Source organism: Lepisma saccharinum, chromosome 11 (assembly GCF_977018435.1).
Source record: "Lepisma saccharinum chromosome 11, izLepSacc3.1, whole genome shotgun sequence".
Taxonomy (NCBI): domain Eukaryota; kingdom Metazoa; phylum Arthropoda; class Insecta; order Zygentoma; family Lepismatidae; genus Lepisma; species Lepisma saccharinum.
Window position 1 is genome coordinate 75,002,883 of NC_139239.1, and position 16,088 is coordinate 75,018,970.

Consider the following 16,088-nt stretch of genomic DNA (forward strand, 5'->3'; position numbering starts at 1 on the left):
ATACAAAACTAGAAATAGCATAGTAAAAATCAGTAAACCCTAATAATAATAATATATTCTGTGGCTTAAATTTTTTCTAAAAGTACTTTTTCTTTAGTGGTTTTGAAAAGATTTAAATAAATACTAAACACTAAATTAAAAATTAGTGAATTTGGGATGCAAAACAAAATAAATACAAAATAATACAAACACTTGTAAAATAAAAAGTAAAACTTGAGGAAACATCTCTTTGTGCGTCCAAAATATAATACAAAATCTTTCCTGGATTGGTTGAATTCTGTTATTTGAGTAAAAATAGGTATAAACTTGTAAAATAAATAGACAAAACTTGACAAGACTCACTTTGTTCGTCCAAATGTAATAAGAAATTGCCTGAATAGATGAAATTGTGTTATTTGAGTAAAAAATAAACATAAACTTGTAAAATAAAAGGGCAGAACTTGACAAACACACATTGTGCGTCCAAAAGATCTTGCCTAAATGTGTTATTTGAGTGAAAAAAAACTAAACTTGGAAAATAACCAGGTAACGCGTGACGAAACACACTTTTGTGGTCAAAATGTAATAGAAAATCTTGTTATTTGAGTAAATATTAGGATAAACTTGTAAAATAATAAGTTAAAAGTTGAAAAATTTCTTGTGAGTCTAAAATATAATAAAAAATGTTGCCTAAATAGATAAAATTGAGTTATTTGAGTAAAAATAGGTCTAAACTTGTAAAATAATAAGTTGAAAGTTGAAAAAATATCTGTGTGAGTCTAAAACGTCACAAAAATGTTGCCTGAATAGATGAAATTGTGTTATTTGAGTAAAAAAACATAAACGTTTAAAATAATAAGTTAAAAGTTGAAATAATTCTTTGTAAATCTAAAATATAATAAAAAATGTTTTCTGAATAGATGAAATTGCGTTATTTTGGTAAAAATAAGCATGAACTTGTAAAATAATAAATTAAAAGTTGAAAAATATCTCTGTGAGTCTAAAACATCATAAAAATATTTCCTGAATATAATAAATTGCGTTATTTTTGTAAAATGAACATAAAATTGTAAAATAATAAGTTAAAATTTGAAAAAATATCACTGTGAGTCTAAACATAAAAAAATGTTGCCCGAATAGATGAAATTGTGTTATTTGAGTACAAATACATAACAACTTGTAAAATATTTAACATTAAGTTAAAGTTTGGTAAAAAATAGATTCAATATTATGTTAAGAACACGCAGTAACTTAAATTTACTAACTAAATCAGTAATCAAAGGGTCATAGGTTCGTTACCCCGTGATAAAAGCTAATAGTGAAAACTTTAGGCCCTTTCCTGGATAGCTTTCAATTCTTCCTAGTACAGATAAAAAACCTTACGCTTCTTTCTCCTTGTTCAAAGTAAAGTTCTCGCTCCAATCTAATTGGGTATCCCAAAATCCTTTTTTCTTGTGTTCTCGGTAACCTTGGGCTACTTTGGCAGAAACCTGTTCTGACATGCAAGCGTTCTACCCTAAAACCTGCGCTACAGCATTCAGTGCCTTGGAGGCAACCGTGAGCGGAATATTAATTGACGGCGGAAACTGGTTCTACAAGCGACGCAAAGCTTCAGGGATTTGACCTTGACCGCGCAGTCCCAGACATCCCTTGGTGTCTGGTTCAATCCCTCCCCTGCCCTACGACATACCTTTCTCTTATTCTTGCGTTCTGGTTGACCTTGGAAAAACCGGTTCTGATTGGTCAATCGGGTTCTTTCTTTGTTCTGACTTCATTTGACCTTGACCGCACATTCCTCCAATTCCTTTCTCGTCTACCTGCGCGGAGTTCACCGTCTCCTGTCTAGCGTGTCGGATCAACTTCTTTCATACCATAATAACATTTTTACATAGTACACTATGATTATTATCATTACATATCGGGGGTTCGAGTACCGGGACCGACCTAAATCGTAATTGGACCTTTATCATTACCCATTACCAATATTCATAGCGGTTCATAAACCATAGAAACTTATTTTCAATATTATAAACATCAATTATTATCGTTTCATACATTACATACTTTGCGCTAGTGAATATAAAATCATATGCATAACATTTAGTAACACTAATTACCTTCTATTTACATATTTTTCATAAAATAAATAACATAAAAGTTATAAATATGCAAATACATAAATGTAAATTATTCTAATGATATGCAAATTAGTTCTTAATTATATGCAAATAAATTCTAAATACATGCAAACAAATTATGAATATTAAATACCGACCGGCCTTGGCGGGGATCAATACTACTTATACGATATTGTTCTTTAAAAATTAGGGATATCACCAGTCTCCTTGTATTTGTCGGTGCTTCTTGCTATCCTCTCGTCCAACAAAGCATATATTTTCTTCCGTTTGACACCTTTCAGTTCAATTCCATTCTCATAATTATATCATTTGACTTTTCTGCCTCAGCCTCTGAGCATTTCATGAGCTATGCCACTCTTAGACGTGGCCTACCAAGCTCGCTATTGATTTTATGAGTCCATCCCTCCACTGCATTATTTGTCCCGTGCCTCCTGTTGAAACAGTTCCACATATCTTTTGGCAGTAAGGGGTTTCGAGCCACCGGCCCACAAAATAGTTGAAGAACTTCCCGCTTTTCATTACGAGGAGCGTGCTCGTAAATATGAAGCCATCCTTCTTCAAGATCTTCTAGGTTTAGAAAAGCTAAAGACGCTCACATACGGATGCTCCTCTTTATTTCTTCATCTTCATTGTAAGATGTAGTCATGAGAATTTCTTGAACTTTCCTCCAAAGACTTTGTGTAAAGTGGAAAAAACAACCGTGAATGTTAATCTTGGTTAAAACCTCTTTTGAAGCAGAAATAGCAGCAGCCTCGAAGTCAATATTTACAGTTTCAGGGTTCCACTCTGGTATCTCCCTCAAGATTAATGGAAACAATCGTAAATAAATGTGTTTCTTCTTGTCTGGTTGAAACGCAAAGACTAGAGGCACAACATTTGCTTCTAAATTCGTACTTCCCAAGTCTGCATGTATGGTTTATATCTAAGAAAACTTGCTAGCACAGCTTTTGAACGTTTCATCCATAAAAAAATGTGTTTGGGTTTTCAAAGTCTCTCTTCCTTCGGTGCTGGCAAAGACCAGAATTCTCGTGTCTTACCCTTACCTGTTTTTAAAAACAGGTTTTCAGTTCTATGTGTTCGCAATGAGGACGTGGAAATATTTCTCACTTTAATGTTTTCGCAATTAGGACGATTCAGGCACTGTTCGCAATTAGGACGCAACCCTAAACAAGCATCTTTCGTTACCAGCGTGTAAGTGCAATCCGGTTTGCCAGTTTTTCGATCGGTTCGAGGTTCGTGAACGCGTCAATATGGCGCGAATTCTCTCTGCAAAGACAGTGCTGAAACGTGAGATTATGCGTCTCGAGAATTGTGTCCGTTCCGGGACTTTAAATAATGTCATTGTGTGGTGATAAAGCGACGTAACTATCAATTGACTGCAAGCAACTGTTAATTGATCTTGCTGCAAGGGACTCTAGCGACTTCGAAAAGTATGAAGGTGAATGGGTGTGGAAGAAGACCGACTAGATCAGATTGTTTTACAAGCTTCGTTCAGTGCAGTTAACTCCATCAGGAAGTTTTACATCAGTAACAAGCAGGTGAAGTTAAACTACCGAGATTGGAAATTCCTTCTTTCAATGGATCGCTGGAGAACTGGCTAAGTTTTCATGATTTGTTTAGTGCAAGTGTCGACAAAAACGCGAACTTAAATGGTGTACAAAAACTTTAGTATTTAAAGGCTTCTCTCAAGGGTGTGGCTGCCCTGCTTATACAATCGTTAGCAGTGACAGACGAAAACTACCAACATGCGTGGGAGTTGCTCAACAACTGCTATTCTAACAAGAGGGAAAATAGTTAGTAACACTGTCCAGCGACTGGTGAATCAGCCGCAAGTGAGTGAGAACTCGCACACAAGTTCACGTCGTCTTATCGACACTACAAATGAGTGCATTCGTGTTTTAAAGGTGCTCGGTGTACCTGTTGAATCTTCGAGCGCGATTCTTGTTTATCACACAAGAAAGCCCGATTCGGAGTCGAGGAAACAATGGGGACTCTCTGTCACGTCACAAGAATTGCCTAGTTTTTCCGAGCTGACCCAGTTCCTAGATCAGCGTACGCGTGCATTGTCGTCAATGGCAAGTGAAAACAACAATCGGCGGAAGGTGGCAGAGCAGCCCTTGGCTGAACCTCGCCCGCTGAATAAAGAAAATTTATTATTATTATTATTATTATTATAATAAGCCTTCAACCTCTTCTTCCTTCGTAACATCAGCTGTTTCCTTCTGCCCCAAATGCCGCAAGCAACACAAACTATTCTAATACGAAAGGGAGACTTTGTTCTAGTAAAATGGAAAAACTACCCCCTCGCATGTGCAAGTTATGTACATAAATCAGATATTACGCGTGTTTAGATAAGTTGCCATTATGCCACGGAACGAATTCTATGTTACATTACCTTCCAATGTAAACTTGAACTTGTTTCCTGAGAATAAAATAGCACATTACCGTACAAAGCTGACTGAACCAATAGAATTAAATGAACAGTGGGTTGTGGCGGCCACAGACCTCCATTTAACTTGGAGTTTTTATAATATTGTTTTCGATAAAAATAGCATTTCATATCAATTTAAACCGAAAAAGAAGGGCCAGATTTTTTATACCATCATTGAAAAAGGGTGTGTAAAACCCAGTTCCATAATAAACTAATATTCCAGTTATAGTACACGTTCTCTGCTTGAAGCGCAGACACACAGTGGCACATTAAGTATTATCGTAAGTTTTACAACTAACTATTGGCAAAGATTTGATTTTATGTTTTCTTTTCAGGACGAAATCAAACAAGAATGTCACATTTGTTCGGAGGTTGGGTTTCGAGGCAAAAAGGCCCTCATTTATCATTGAGGGCCGAACACCGGCTTCTGCCTGTGCCACCACCACCTCGCCGGAGGCGACCGGCGGTATCCCAGTCAAAAGAGGGAAAATGCGGGTATTGTGGCAGGCGACGCATGAACGGGGAGTGTCCCTGGATACAAAAACAAATAGCTGCACTACAACAAATAATGGCTTGTCGCGAACAAGCACGGCCGCGACGTGCCATATAGTAATAAAAATGTAAACTGTGTAATTAAAAAGTGAAACAGGAAATACTAGTTTTTTATTTAGATACCGTATGGCACGGTATCATAATTTTCCATTTTTCTACGTTTTGTGTGGACTGCTTGGTGTGTTTTTTGCTCAGATGCAGAAACAATTTCAAAATTGGCTGTTCTTTTGATTTTACGTGGGTTCTCACCAATTCGCTTTTCAATTTCCCCTTTGACCAGTTGCTTGAAATAATCAAAATTAATCTGGAGTCGTGTTCTGTAATTCATGGTAATGCCTCTTACTTTAATAACATGTTTCTCATCCTGAGGATCATGTTAATTCACCATCTTATGTGCATACTTTTTGGGACCACCACCCAAAAAGCATGTAATTTGGTAGGGCTCTTAAATCTCATCCGTCATTTCACCAAGAAATGAGCCTGTGGGAATAAGATTTTCATGTTCATTACATAGAACACAGAGTCGGTATCCACGTAGTAAATACTTTCCTTGACTTTGTCCATAAAATAATATAAATGCATCCTTCCATAACAGTAATAAACGCGGAGACAAGTACATTTGATAATACTAACGGTTCATTTTTGCTTTCCAGATCAATATAATTCACTAATAAACAAGATTCTGAAATAGGGACAACATTACTGATTTCATAGTATGGATTAAACATTATATCATAGAATTTCTGATCTGTATTTACAAAAATAGACTTAGTTTTCACCGTTGATTGACTGAATTTCCCGTACAGAGAATTCAGCAGAATTTTGGAAATAAAACGAAGGCGAGGTTTGGGTGCAATTTAATCCTTTACAAGCTGAATTCCCTCATGATCCAAATAATCCTGAATGTATTTTTCTTTGTCGTTTTCTAAACTGCAGCCGGAAGGATATCCTGAGGACTGTTGTTTTAGTCTAAGAAATGTGTCTACATAGTCTTTGAACACATTGTCGTTCTGGTCAGCCGAAGGAAAATCCCAAATTTCATAAATTATCAGAATTTTGTACCCTTTTTTACAACCAGTTGCAGTTCTTCCGATACCCAGTTGTCATGTAAGTATCTTTCTTTATCTGTGTGTGTACATTGTTTTTGATTCTCGCTTTGTTCACAAGCTTGTTTTGCATAAAGCAAACATTAATTTGTTATTGCATGACATGCCCAGTACGGTAAATATAAATCTTTAGGGGGGAGAATATCACATTTTACAATCCCAAACACATTATCCAAGGCAGGAAACTGTGAGGTGTAAATCATGGGTTTCCCTGTAAATATTTTTCTTTGCTTCATCATCTCAGGGTACAGGGAAACTACATCTAGCAGTTTCATGCACGTATTTTCATTCTCTTGTTTTTCATAAACGGTCCTGAAAAGTTCAGTGCGTCCCCCATTAAAAGCTTGTTTTGGGATAAGTGGGTTAGTCGGGGAATAGCAATTCTCAGTAATGAATTTGCGTAATTCTGCATCTTTTTTTAATTTCCTCATTAAATTCACATTCCCATTTTTCTACAACCGTGTACCCCATTTGGTCTAATATTTCTTTACGGGTTTATGTTCGTACCTATAGTCAAGGGTCTCGCCAGTCTCGTTAAGAGGCTTATCTCTGTTTTCAGGTAGGCATTTCCTACAAACGTGAAAATAACACTCATGAAAATTATATACTGTCTTGCTTTCTTCATGGAGTCCGTCCAACTTATAACGGCCTATTTTAGCCTCCCCAAGATTACCTGCGTGTCTCAGATTGATTTGCTTAGTACTTTTGCCCAACTTTAACCACTTTAATGCGATTAGAGGCTGTTGGTCTTCTTCACGAAATCCAAATGGCGGAACTTTTATAAGAGTGTTTTCTTTCAGATATTTACTGATAAATATCAAGGAGGCTAACGACGCAAGAGTCGATTAGCGAACAAAGCACTGTATTCCAGTCAGGTCTTCGATCAGGTTAGTGCTCATTGCTATTGAGCACTTCGGTCACATAGTGTATAATAATCTTGGGATTTAATGCCGAAAGGGGACGAAAAGCGATGTAAATATCTTTATTGCTTTCATTGCCGAAAATAATTAGTCCAACCTGACTGTCAGATGACACATCATAGAAAACCTTTCTCATTAGAAATTGGAACATGGACCCAACCAAGCATTCAGGGTCCCCCACAACCTGATTAAGTATTTCAATATATACCTCCCGGCCTAACATTCCAAACCGTCTTAAATATCTTTCTCTTTCATCCACAATTGAAAATTGACTTGCCCCAACCCCTAATTGACACATTGCTGTTTGCACTGTCTCACAGAAAAAAGTCGGATCATATGTAGGGATATCATCATAGAACACTACCCTGTCACACATATCATAATATGCATTAACCAGTTCTAGTGGGGAATATATACATTCCAGAGGTAAAATTGCGTATAATCTCGTCTGAAGTACTCACTTCGGTGTGGTTAGCCTCGTTGGTAGAGCTTGTAGACGCCATCTTTCACTAAGAGTCTCTTCCACTCTTTCACTCTCACGTATACAGGTAGAATCACCTATAAAATAGAAAAATAGTTGTACTACTCACATTTACTTTTTCTTTCGATGTTTTTTGGATTTACATATTATTTATAAAAAACACTACATATATGTAAAAATCACTTACCTTCATTGTAGCTTCTCTTGAGTTCTTTGTCTGCAACTCTCAGACAATGATCACAACGTGATGTCTTCTCTGACACAATGCTTCAGAAATACTTCTCAAACTAACTTCTTCTCGCTTTTACGCGCTTTTTATACCCCGTAATCAAACCCGACGCTTTCTCTGATTGGTTGAAATAAACCCGAGGCGATTTCTCATCGATTGAAATATTAACCGACGTGTTTTCTGATTGGTTGAAATAAAACCGACGCGTTTTCTGATTGGTTGAAATAAAACCGACGCTTTCTTTGTTCTAGCGTTCTCAGTAACATTGGGATACTTTGACAAAAACATGTTCTATCATGCAAGCAACGCACAGTTTCAAAGACTTGACCTTGACCGCACATTTCCAGACATCCTTTGTTGTCTGGTTCAATCCCTCCCTTGTCCTACGCCGTTGCGTACCTTTCCCATGTTCTTGCGTTCTAGTTAACCTTGGTAAAAACGGTTCTTAAAATCTACCGACGCGTTTTCTAATTAGTCAATCGGGTTGTTTCTGATGTTCTGGCTTTCTGATGTTATTTGACCTTGACCGCACATCCTCCAAATTCCTTTGTCGTCTACCGTCAGCGCAGAGATCACGTTCTTCTGTGTTCTATCTCAGACCACCGTCTATCATAACATATACCATTAATCCATAGTACGCTATAACCATATAATATTATTCCTTAGTACACTATAACCATTTATTATTATTCCTTAGTACACTATACTTATTACCATTATATATCGCGGGTTCAAGTACCGGGATCATCCAAAATCATAATCGGACCTTTATCATCACCCATTACCATCATTCATACCCGTTAATAAACCATAAAATCTTATTTTCAATATTATAAACATAAATTATTATAGTTTCATACATTACATACTTTACAGTAACTAACATAAAACCATATGCAAAACATTTAGTAACGCTAATTACCTTCTATATACATATTTGTCATAAAATAGATAATTATATATTCATAAAAGTTATAAATATGCAAATATATAAATATAAATGATTCTAATGATATGCAAATTTATTCTAAATTATGCAAGTGAGTTCTTAATTATATGCAAATAAATTAACACCCGTGCACTAATTGACATTGGCTTACATCAATACTACTTGTTTGCAGCACATTTGCTACGGTAAATGCTATACTCTTCCCAAAAAAGGAGGACATTAACCGATTTCTAAAAATCCGCCCGGGCCGGACAGACACCTAAAAAGGAGGACATATCCGGATAAAAGAGTACATCTGGTCACCGGTGCTACATGCCCGGGGAATTTTACCTTTCTATAGTGTTTGCAATGGAATTGAAATCCAGAGCATTCTCTGACATTCGCTACGAGACTCGGCAGCAAGAGGCCCGGCATCAGTGCTTGTCTCTCCCGGTGGACGGGTCCGCGACAGTCGCACGCTACAGTTTTTTTTCGTTCTCTTTCCCTTTCTGTTGACGTTGCAGACTGGCGCCAGTATAATCCTCCCTCGGAAGTTGTGTTGTGTCGTGTCCGTGTGTTGAAGATTGTGGCTTAATATGGCACCACAAAAGTTTACATTACAACAAAGGATTTCTCTTGTCGATTGTTACTTCGGAAAGAGGAATTGTGGAGAAGTGCGACGACGTTTTGCAACGAAATTTCCTGGTGTTCCCGTTCCACATAGGACCACTATATTATACCTCGAAAGAAAAATGGGAAATCTAAAAAATAAAGTATACAAAGACAATCCGCATACTATTCATGAGTTAAAAGAGAGTATTGTACGAGAAATCGGGAGAATTACAGTAGACGAACTTGCACGTGTAAATGCCAATTTTCTTCGGAGATGCCAGGAATGTGTTGCAGCAGAGGGACATCATTTTCAACACCTTCTTTAGTCAAGGTTAGTACACAAGATGAAAACTGTAATTTTAAAACCCATCTCTATCGACTGTCGCGGACTCCGTTCGCCGGGAAAGACAAGCGCTGATGCCGGACCGCTTTTCGCCGAGTCTTGTAGCGCATTGTCAGGGAATGCTCTATATTATATTGGCATAAATACTTGTATTTTGTGCCTGAAATGTTTCATTACATTCGTGATAAGAGCTTTCTAAATGATTGATTTAATAGTTAATTGGCTTTAATGTACCCATTATGTAAAATTCATACATCCACAACCCGAAATCCGGACACTTGGACCGAACTGCGTGCGAAGTGATTAGCATAGCTTGCTAAAACGCCGGGTGCCATGGGTTCGAAACCAGGCAAGAGCATAGGAGTTCTTTGTGAGTGGCCGTTCAACAATTTCATCTAATCCCCATTCTTCATCATTGCCGCAATTATCCAATCGTAGCGGAAAGCGACGAATATTAACCAAATTAATCAGCCAATCAACGGCAGTGACGGCGCCTATCTTATATATGCGGGGGGCTCCAGATTTCCTGTTCAAATTCTCGGGGGGCTAACCTGGGCTTATCTTGGGACCTAACTTTCCGAGCGGAGGGTAGGAGGGGGGTCAGAATCGATTTTTTTTCCATCGCATAAAAATAGTGTCCAGGACTATTTTGCTAAATAACAGTTACCTTCAAGACAATAGTTGGAGCACTCAACCTCTAGTTAGCAATGCGATTACGAAGGTAACATCTGATTTTCTGGAAACTAAAAAAATGTTCTTTCACATTCAGCTGCTGATGGGATATGCACAAGCTTAAAAAAAGTGAAAGGCATTTGAACGTTTCAACCAGTGCAAGCAGCTGCTGAAGGATTCTTATTTTGAGTTTTCTTTCTGCCTCGTAACTTGCCATAACTTAAGGCATCAGCTTTAATTCAGACTCTAAACTGTCCATGTCACAAAAGTATTGGGGGCGAAACATTATAGCTTTTTATCGGCAGTTTCTGAACGGAAACGGCTAACTGCTATTAACACATCACTATCCTGTAAAGCTTTCCTGTAATTTAGAAATTAGGTGATCAAGAACTGGAAAATAGATCCAAACTATAATATGATCTTCTCATGTATCTCTTTTGCTTCCACATGCTGGAATCGAAATGGGCTACTGTGACAGTGCTGGAGAAATTATTTTTTAACCTCACAAATAATAATTAATTAATATGTAGGCCTACGCTAAGTCCTACGAGCATAACAATTGCTCAAGCGTGCTGATTTTTTGCACAGTATTGCAGAATTTTGTTGGTTGGATTTGTATTCACATCCACTGCATGCACAGGGGTTAATGGGACGAGATCCACAGCTCGTAGAGGAATGGCATCCTGGTCGCCAGATATGGCAACGGACTGTTCCGCTAAGTTTAATTATTTTTTTTACATATTTTACTATATTTTTATTTTCAGTGTGAATTTTAATATTAGCCTAACCATTATCAATTGTAATACAGCGCGTCATTTTGCGTCTCTTCGCTGTAACAGAACAACAGAAAAAGAAAACTAAGAAAAACAATACGACGCTAACGAAAGTAAAGCGTTCAGTTTCGTGAAAATTTTTATTTCGAGCCCTGACTTAATGAAATGTGCCTCCACCAGAGATCGAACCCTGGACCACTTTCTTACAAGACAGCAGTCTTACAACTATAGTACCGGGGTGGGGAGCTCAATTTTAATATTTCCAGTGCTTAGTACTTAAGAAATAGGTCGATTTCTTAACGTCGTATTTCTCCGTCTCGGATATTTCCAACGATAAGGATACTACATAACTATGACGATAATGAGAGAACATTGCTAACACTCATATTGCTGGTACTCGAATGAGGAATTAACAGACAGAAATGAAACTTGATGGTTCTTTGGATGTTGAAGGTCCTCCTACTTATAAGAATTCAATTTTCGCACCTGTTAGATCTATTCCTAAAAATAATGATTCGAAATATAGGAGCTAATAATTGTTCACATTTAGCTTGTATATATATATATATATATATATATATTCTTCGTTACTGTTTGAACTTCCAACCAAAGAACAATTTCACAGCCGCTGAATACATCCACCTACCATACCAAGCAGGCAAGAGAGTATCGTGTCAATTTAGTAGCAAGTTTGGCGACTCATGATTGGCCAAATGGAAATTTTGTAATCCAAAAAAAATAAGCAAGAAGACGTCTAGTTTTTCTTATTTTCGGTCAAAAAATCTGGGGGGTTACAACGGGGGCTGAGGTCAGTTTTGGGGGAACTTCAGCCCCCCTGGCTCCCCTGTAGCGCCGTCCCTGATCAACGGACACTCGGTTCTAGGCTCAAGATCCAGGTTCTGGTTACCCCAAACTTTACATTGTTGGCCATCCCTAGTTTATTTGTATTTATACGCAAACCTTCCAGTTGGCGTAGTGGTATACCGTCATCGCCTTGTAATCAAGGAGTCCTGAGGTCGATACCCGGTGGAGGCACATTGTGGTTCGGACCCCACTTTAAGCTGTAGGCTGGCTATCCTTTCTGTGCATAAACCGAATTTAAAAAAAAGAACGTGTTATTTATAGAGATAAAGGTGGTATTATGAGCCATTCATGTATTATGAGCCCACCCCCAATATATTTTCATGGAGCGCGCTCAACCTGGAGTTCTCGTTCAGTTGCAGCTGATAGTTTATGAGTGAACGTGTTCTGTTTGTTTTCTCGATCTGAAAACTTTGAAAGCTAAGTGTTTTGCTTTTAATTACAGTACTTATTCATTTAAACTCATCCTAGTGCATTATTGCATTGGATAAAGCATGTTTAAAACATTGCTTTTTGTAGATACTATGTAATTTTGCAAGTAACAAATATTCGTTATGCGTGTTCCAATTCCAATATGGCGAGGGTTGTAAAATGAGCCCCCATCGTGCTTGGTATATGAGCCCCAAACTTTAAGGGGCTCATATTATATACACTACAGGAGTTGTTTCAACTTTGTCTTTTGAGATGCCACGAAAAGTGCTAGGCCCAAAAGAAAAAAAACTGGAATACTAAAGATATGGTTAAGGCGATGAAGGCTGTAAGAAACAAAGATATGGGATTGAATGAGAGCATCAAAGATGTTTCTTGTTCCAAGACCTACTCTTCAAAGACTTGTTCGAGTTGACAAACCACCGGAAGAAGCCACTTTAACAAAATTAGGGATAAAACCTATAATGGGCGAGGAGCTGGAAACAGAGTTAGTCGAGTATGTACTTACAATGGAAAGTAAATTCTATGGTCTTACCAGACAAGATGTTCGCAGAGTAGCTTACCAACTGTGTGAAAGAAATGGAATTAATCACCCATTCACAGAAGAGGGGTTAGCTGGTAGAGCTTGGTTCGACCACTTCATGAATCGTCATAACAATGTTTTATCTCTTTTGAAACCTGCTGCGACATCGTTTTCAAGAGCAAATGGCTTTAACAAAAAGGCAGTCGACAATTTCTTTGATATCCTGGAAGCCGAGTACGCCAAACACAACTACCCGGCAGATAGGGTATTTAATGTCGACGAGACAGGAATATCAGTCGTTCAAAGCAGAATCCCTCGAATCATTGGGTTGAGAGGAAAAAGACAAGTAGGATCTCTAAGTTCTGCTGAACGGAGCTCTCTCGTGACAGTAGTCTGCTGCATGAGTGCAGGGGGAACTTTGTACCTCCTATCTTCATTTTTTCCAGGAAAAATATGTCTGAGCTTCTCATGAAAGGTAGATGTCACCCGTCCGGATGGATACAAGCAAACATTTTCACAGACTGGCTAACGCACTATATTGACAAAACTAAACCCTCAAAAAATGACCCTGTGCACCTTATTCTAGCTGACCACAACTCCCACACCAAAAACATTGACATTGTCAATCTTGCTGAAGAAAATGGCATATCCATTGTAAGTTTACACCACCCCCCTACACAAGGGCGCCGACTTTCCAAAATGTCTGTGGGTGCATATCAATGGCGGTTAGATATGTAATTATCAAGTATTGTATACTTTAAACTTACATGCACAATGATTCAGGCACGTATCCAGAAATTCTTTTCGGGGGGGGGGGGCTAAACATTTTTTTTAACATCATTATAGATAGAACCTCGCAAGTTTTAAGATCGATGGTGGCGATTCAGTTACAAAACGGGGGGGGGGGGGGGTAAGAAAAGTTTACTTTCTCTTGGTAGACAAAGGTTAGCATTAAAAAGCCATAGTGCGGGGCCAAAAATGAAGATCAACTGTCTCCTAAATTTGCCACTGTTTAAGCTGCTGTTTTATTTCTTTCTCTCAGGACGTGATATCGGGACATTTTTTATCACTCGACTCCTCTGTTGCAATGTACGAACATTGTGTTTCTCCCGAAACGATCTTAGTATGTGTATGTGTCCGTTTCACGAAGCTGTTATGCAATGGACAATCCATTCGAATGTTTTGATTTGATTTATTTTATTTTACTTCGCGTTTTGTGCCTCTTGGCTAATTTGTGAAGATGGGGATGAGTGATGAAACTGATGAATGGACATTCACAAACAACTATGCCCGAGCGGGATTCGAACCCGAGAATCTTGGCGTCACAGCGCAATGTGCTAACCACTCAGCCACAGGGTCTGGCCCATTCGAATGTGTTCTCCCAGGTTTGGATATGATCCTTTATGATGCTGTCGCCTGCCTTCGAAACGTAACCTTAACAAAAATCCTAATTTTCCATCCTTGTGACTTGGATCTTCAAGATTTAGGAAGAATTCAGACCGAAGGCACACACATGTCATTTGCAATGAGGGACCCAATCAACAGAAACTTTCACACCGTAGCGGCACGACAGGCTGCACAAGCCTGTGTTACGTTTAGGCCGTTCGCCGGCTTAAACTGCTTGGCTGTAAGAGGATGTGTGTATGAAGAAGAATGGAATAAATTACACTCATTGCTCCTTACCAATATTTAATAGAATCGCACAAGTGAGGGGGGGGGGAGATCACGCACGAGCCAGCAAGATATCTAAACACTGACAATGATAAAACCCAAAGTGTCACCACTGTACCTGATTTCCTTCGCGGTTCCTCGGTTGAGTCACGACGTGGCGCTCCATCGGTCCATCGAAGGTGTCCTCAGTGGGTTCGCCCAAACCTTTTAAATGGACCGACTTAACACTGTCCCTTTCAACACACTTCGCGCTTCACTCCCTCGATCAAGACTCCCCCCGGCGACCTCTCGTCACCCGGGGACTGCTGGGGTTTTTGATTACACAGCATTTTATTTCCGGCTCGTGACATGCCACCTCCCCCTGAAAAGAAATGGGGTTGGCCAGGGGACAAGCCCATTTCTTTATTTACAAAAAAAATATTAAGATATGATTAAATATGTACAACGACCAGTGCCTGAATAAATGATTACACCCCGTATATAACATGATTCGTCGTAGGGCAGTAGGCAAGTAGCCTATGTAGTGCAGTGTAGAACGTAACAAATAATAATACACTAATTGAAGTGTAACACTTATCTGTCATGTATTCCGAAGCGGATGGAACCAAAATTGGCAATTAAGGTAGTCTCAGCGGCATCTCATCGCACGACGTACATGTACGTGACACTGTGAAAACACTTGAATAAATATATCACTGGTAACGCTAATCCGAAGATAAGTTAGTAGGTCTCTAATGTTGAAAAGAATACACAATTAAGACGATTGGAGACAACATATGTTCGCAAGAAAAGTTCAGGAACAATATTAATTCGATGCGAAATCTGCTTGCCACTTATGGATGTCTTCTGGATGTACTCTGGAGAAATGACTTCATCTTATATCTATGACAAGGTACATTAGTGATGACACAGCAAATGATGATCACTATCAGTGTTTAGTATGTTATGAAATAAAATTTTGAGCGTGAACAGGAGCAATTGGTAAATTTAATCAGGGTGTCACGGTATCTAGTGACATGAGAAACGCAGTTCGATATAAATTATTTTTGTTTATTGATTCATTTGATGCACAAACATGAAAGTGTGAGGTTTGATTTTATTTTGTGAATAAATTTGTATCCGAGCCAGACGTCGGGAGTTGGGGACGGGTTTTTCTTGAGTGACAGCCGAACTGTCATTTCGGCTTAGGACATGACATATTTGCACCAACACGGAGATAAGGAAAGATTGTTTTCGTCGAGACCGGGCTCCAAGACGCAGTGGGCGGTCGATCCCATGTTCACGGATGACCAGGAAAATCAGCTGGAGCCCAAGCCTGCAAGGATCGACGACGCGCACTTGACCGCGTTTCAAGACAATGGAGAGAGGTCATTTCCATCCCTCTGAAACAGAAGCCAAGCCACTTGAGCGTCCTTTTCAACGGAAGAATTCGAATCTCTT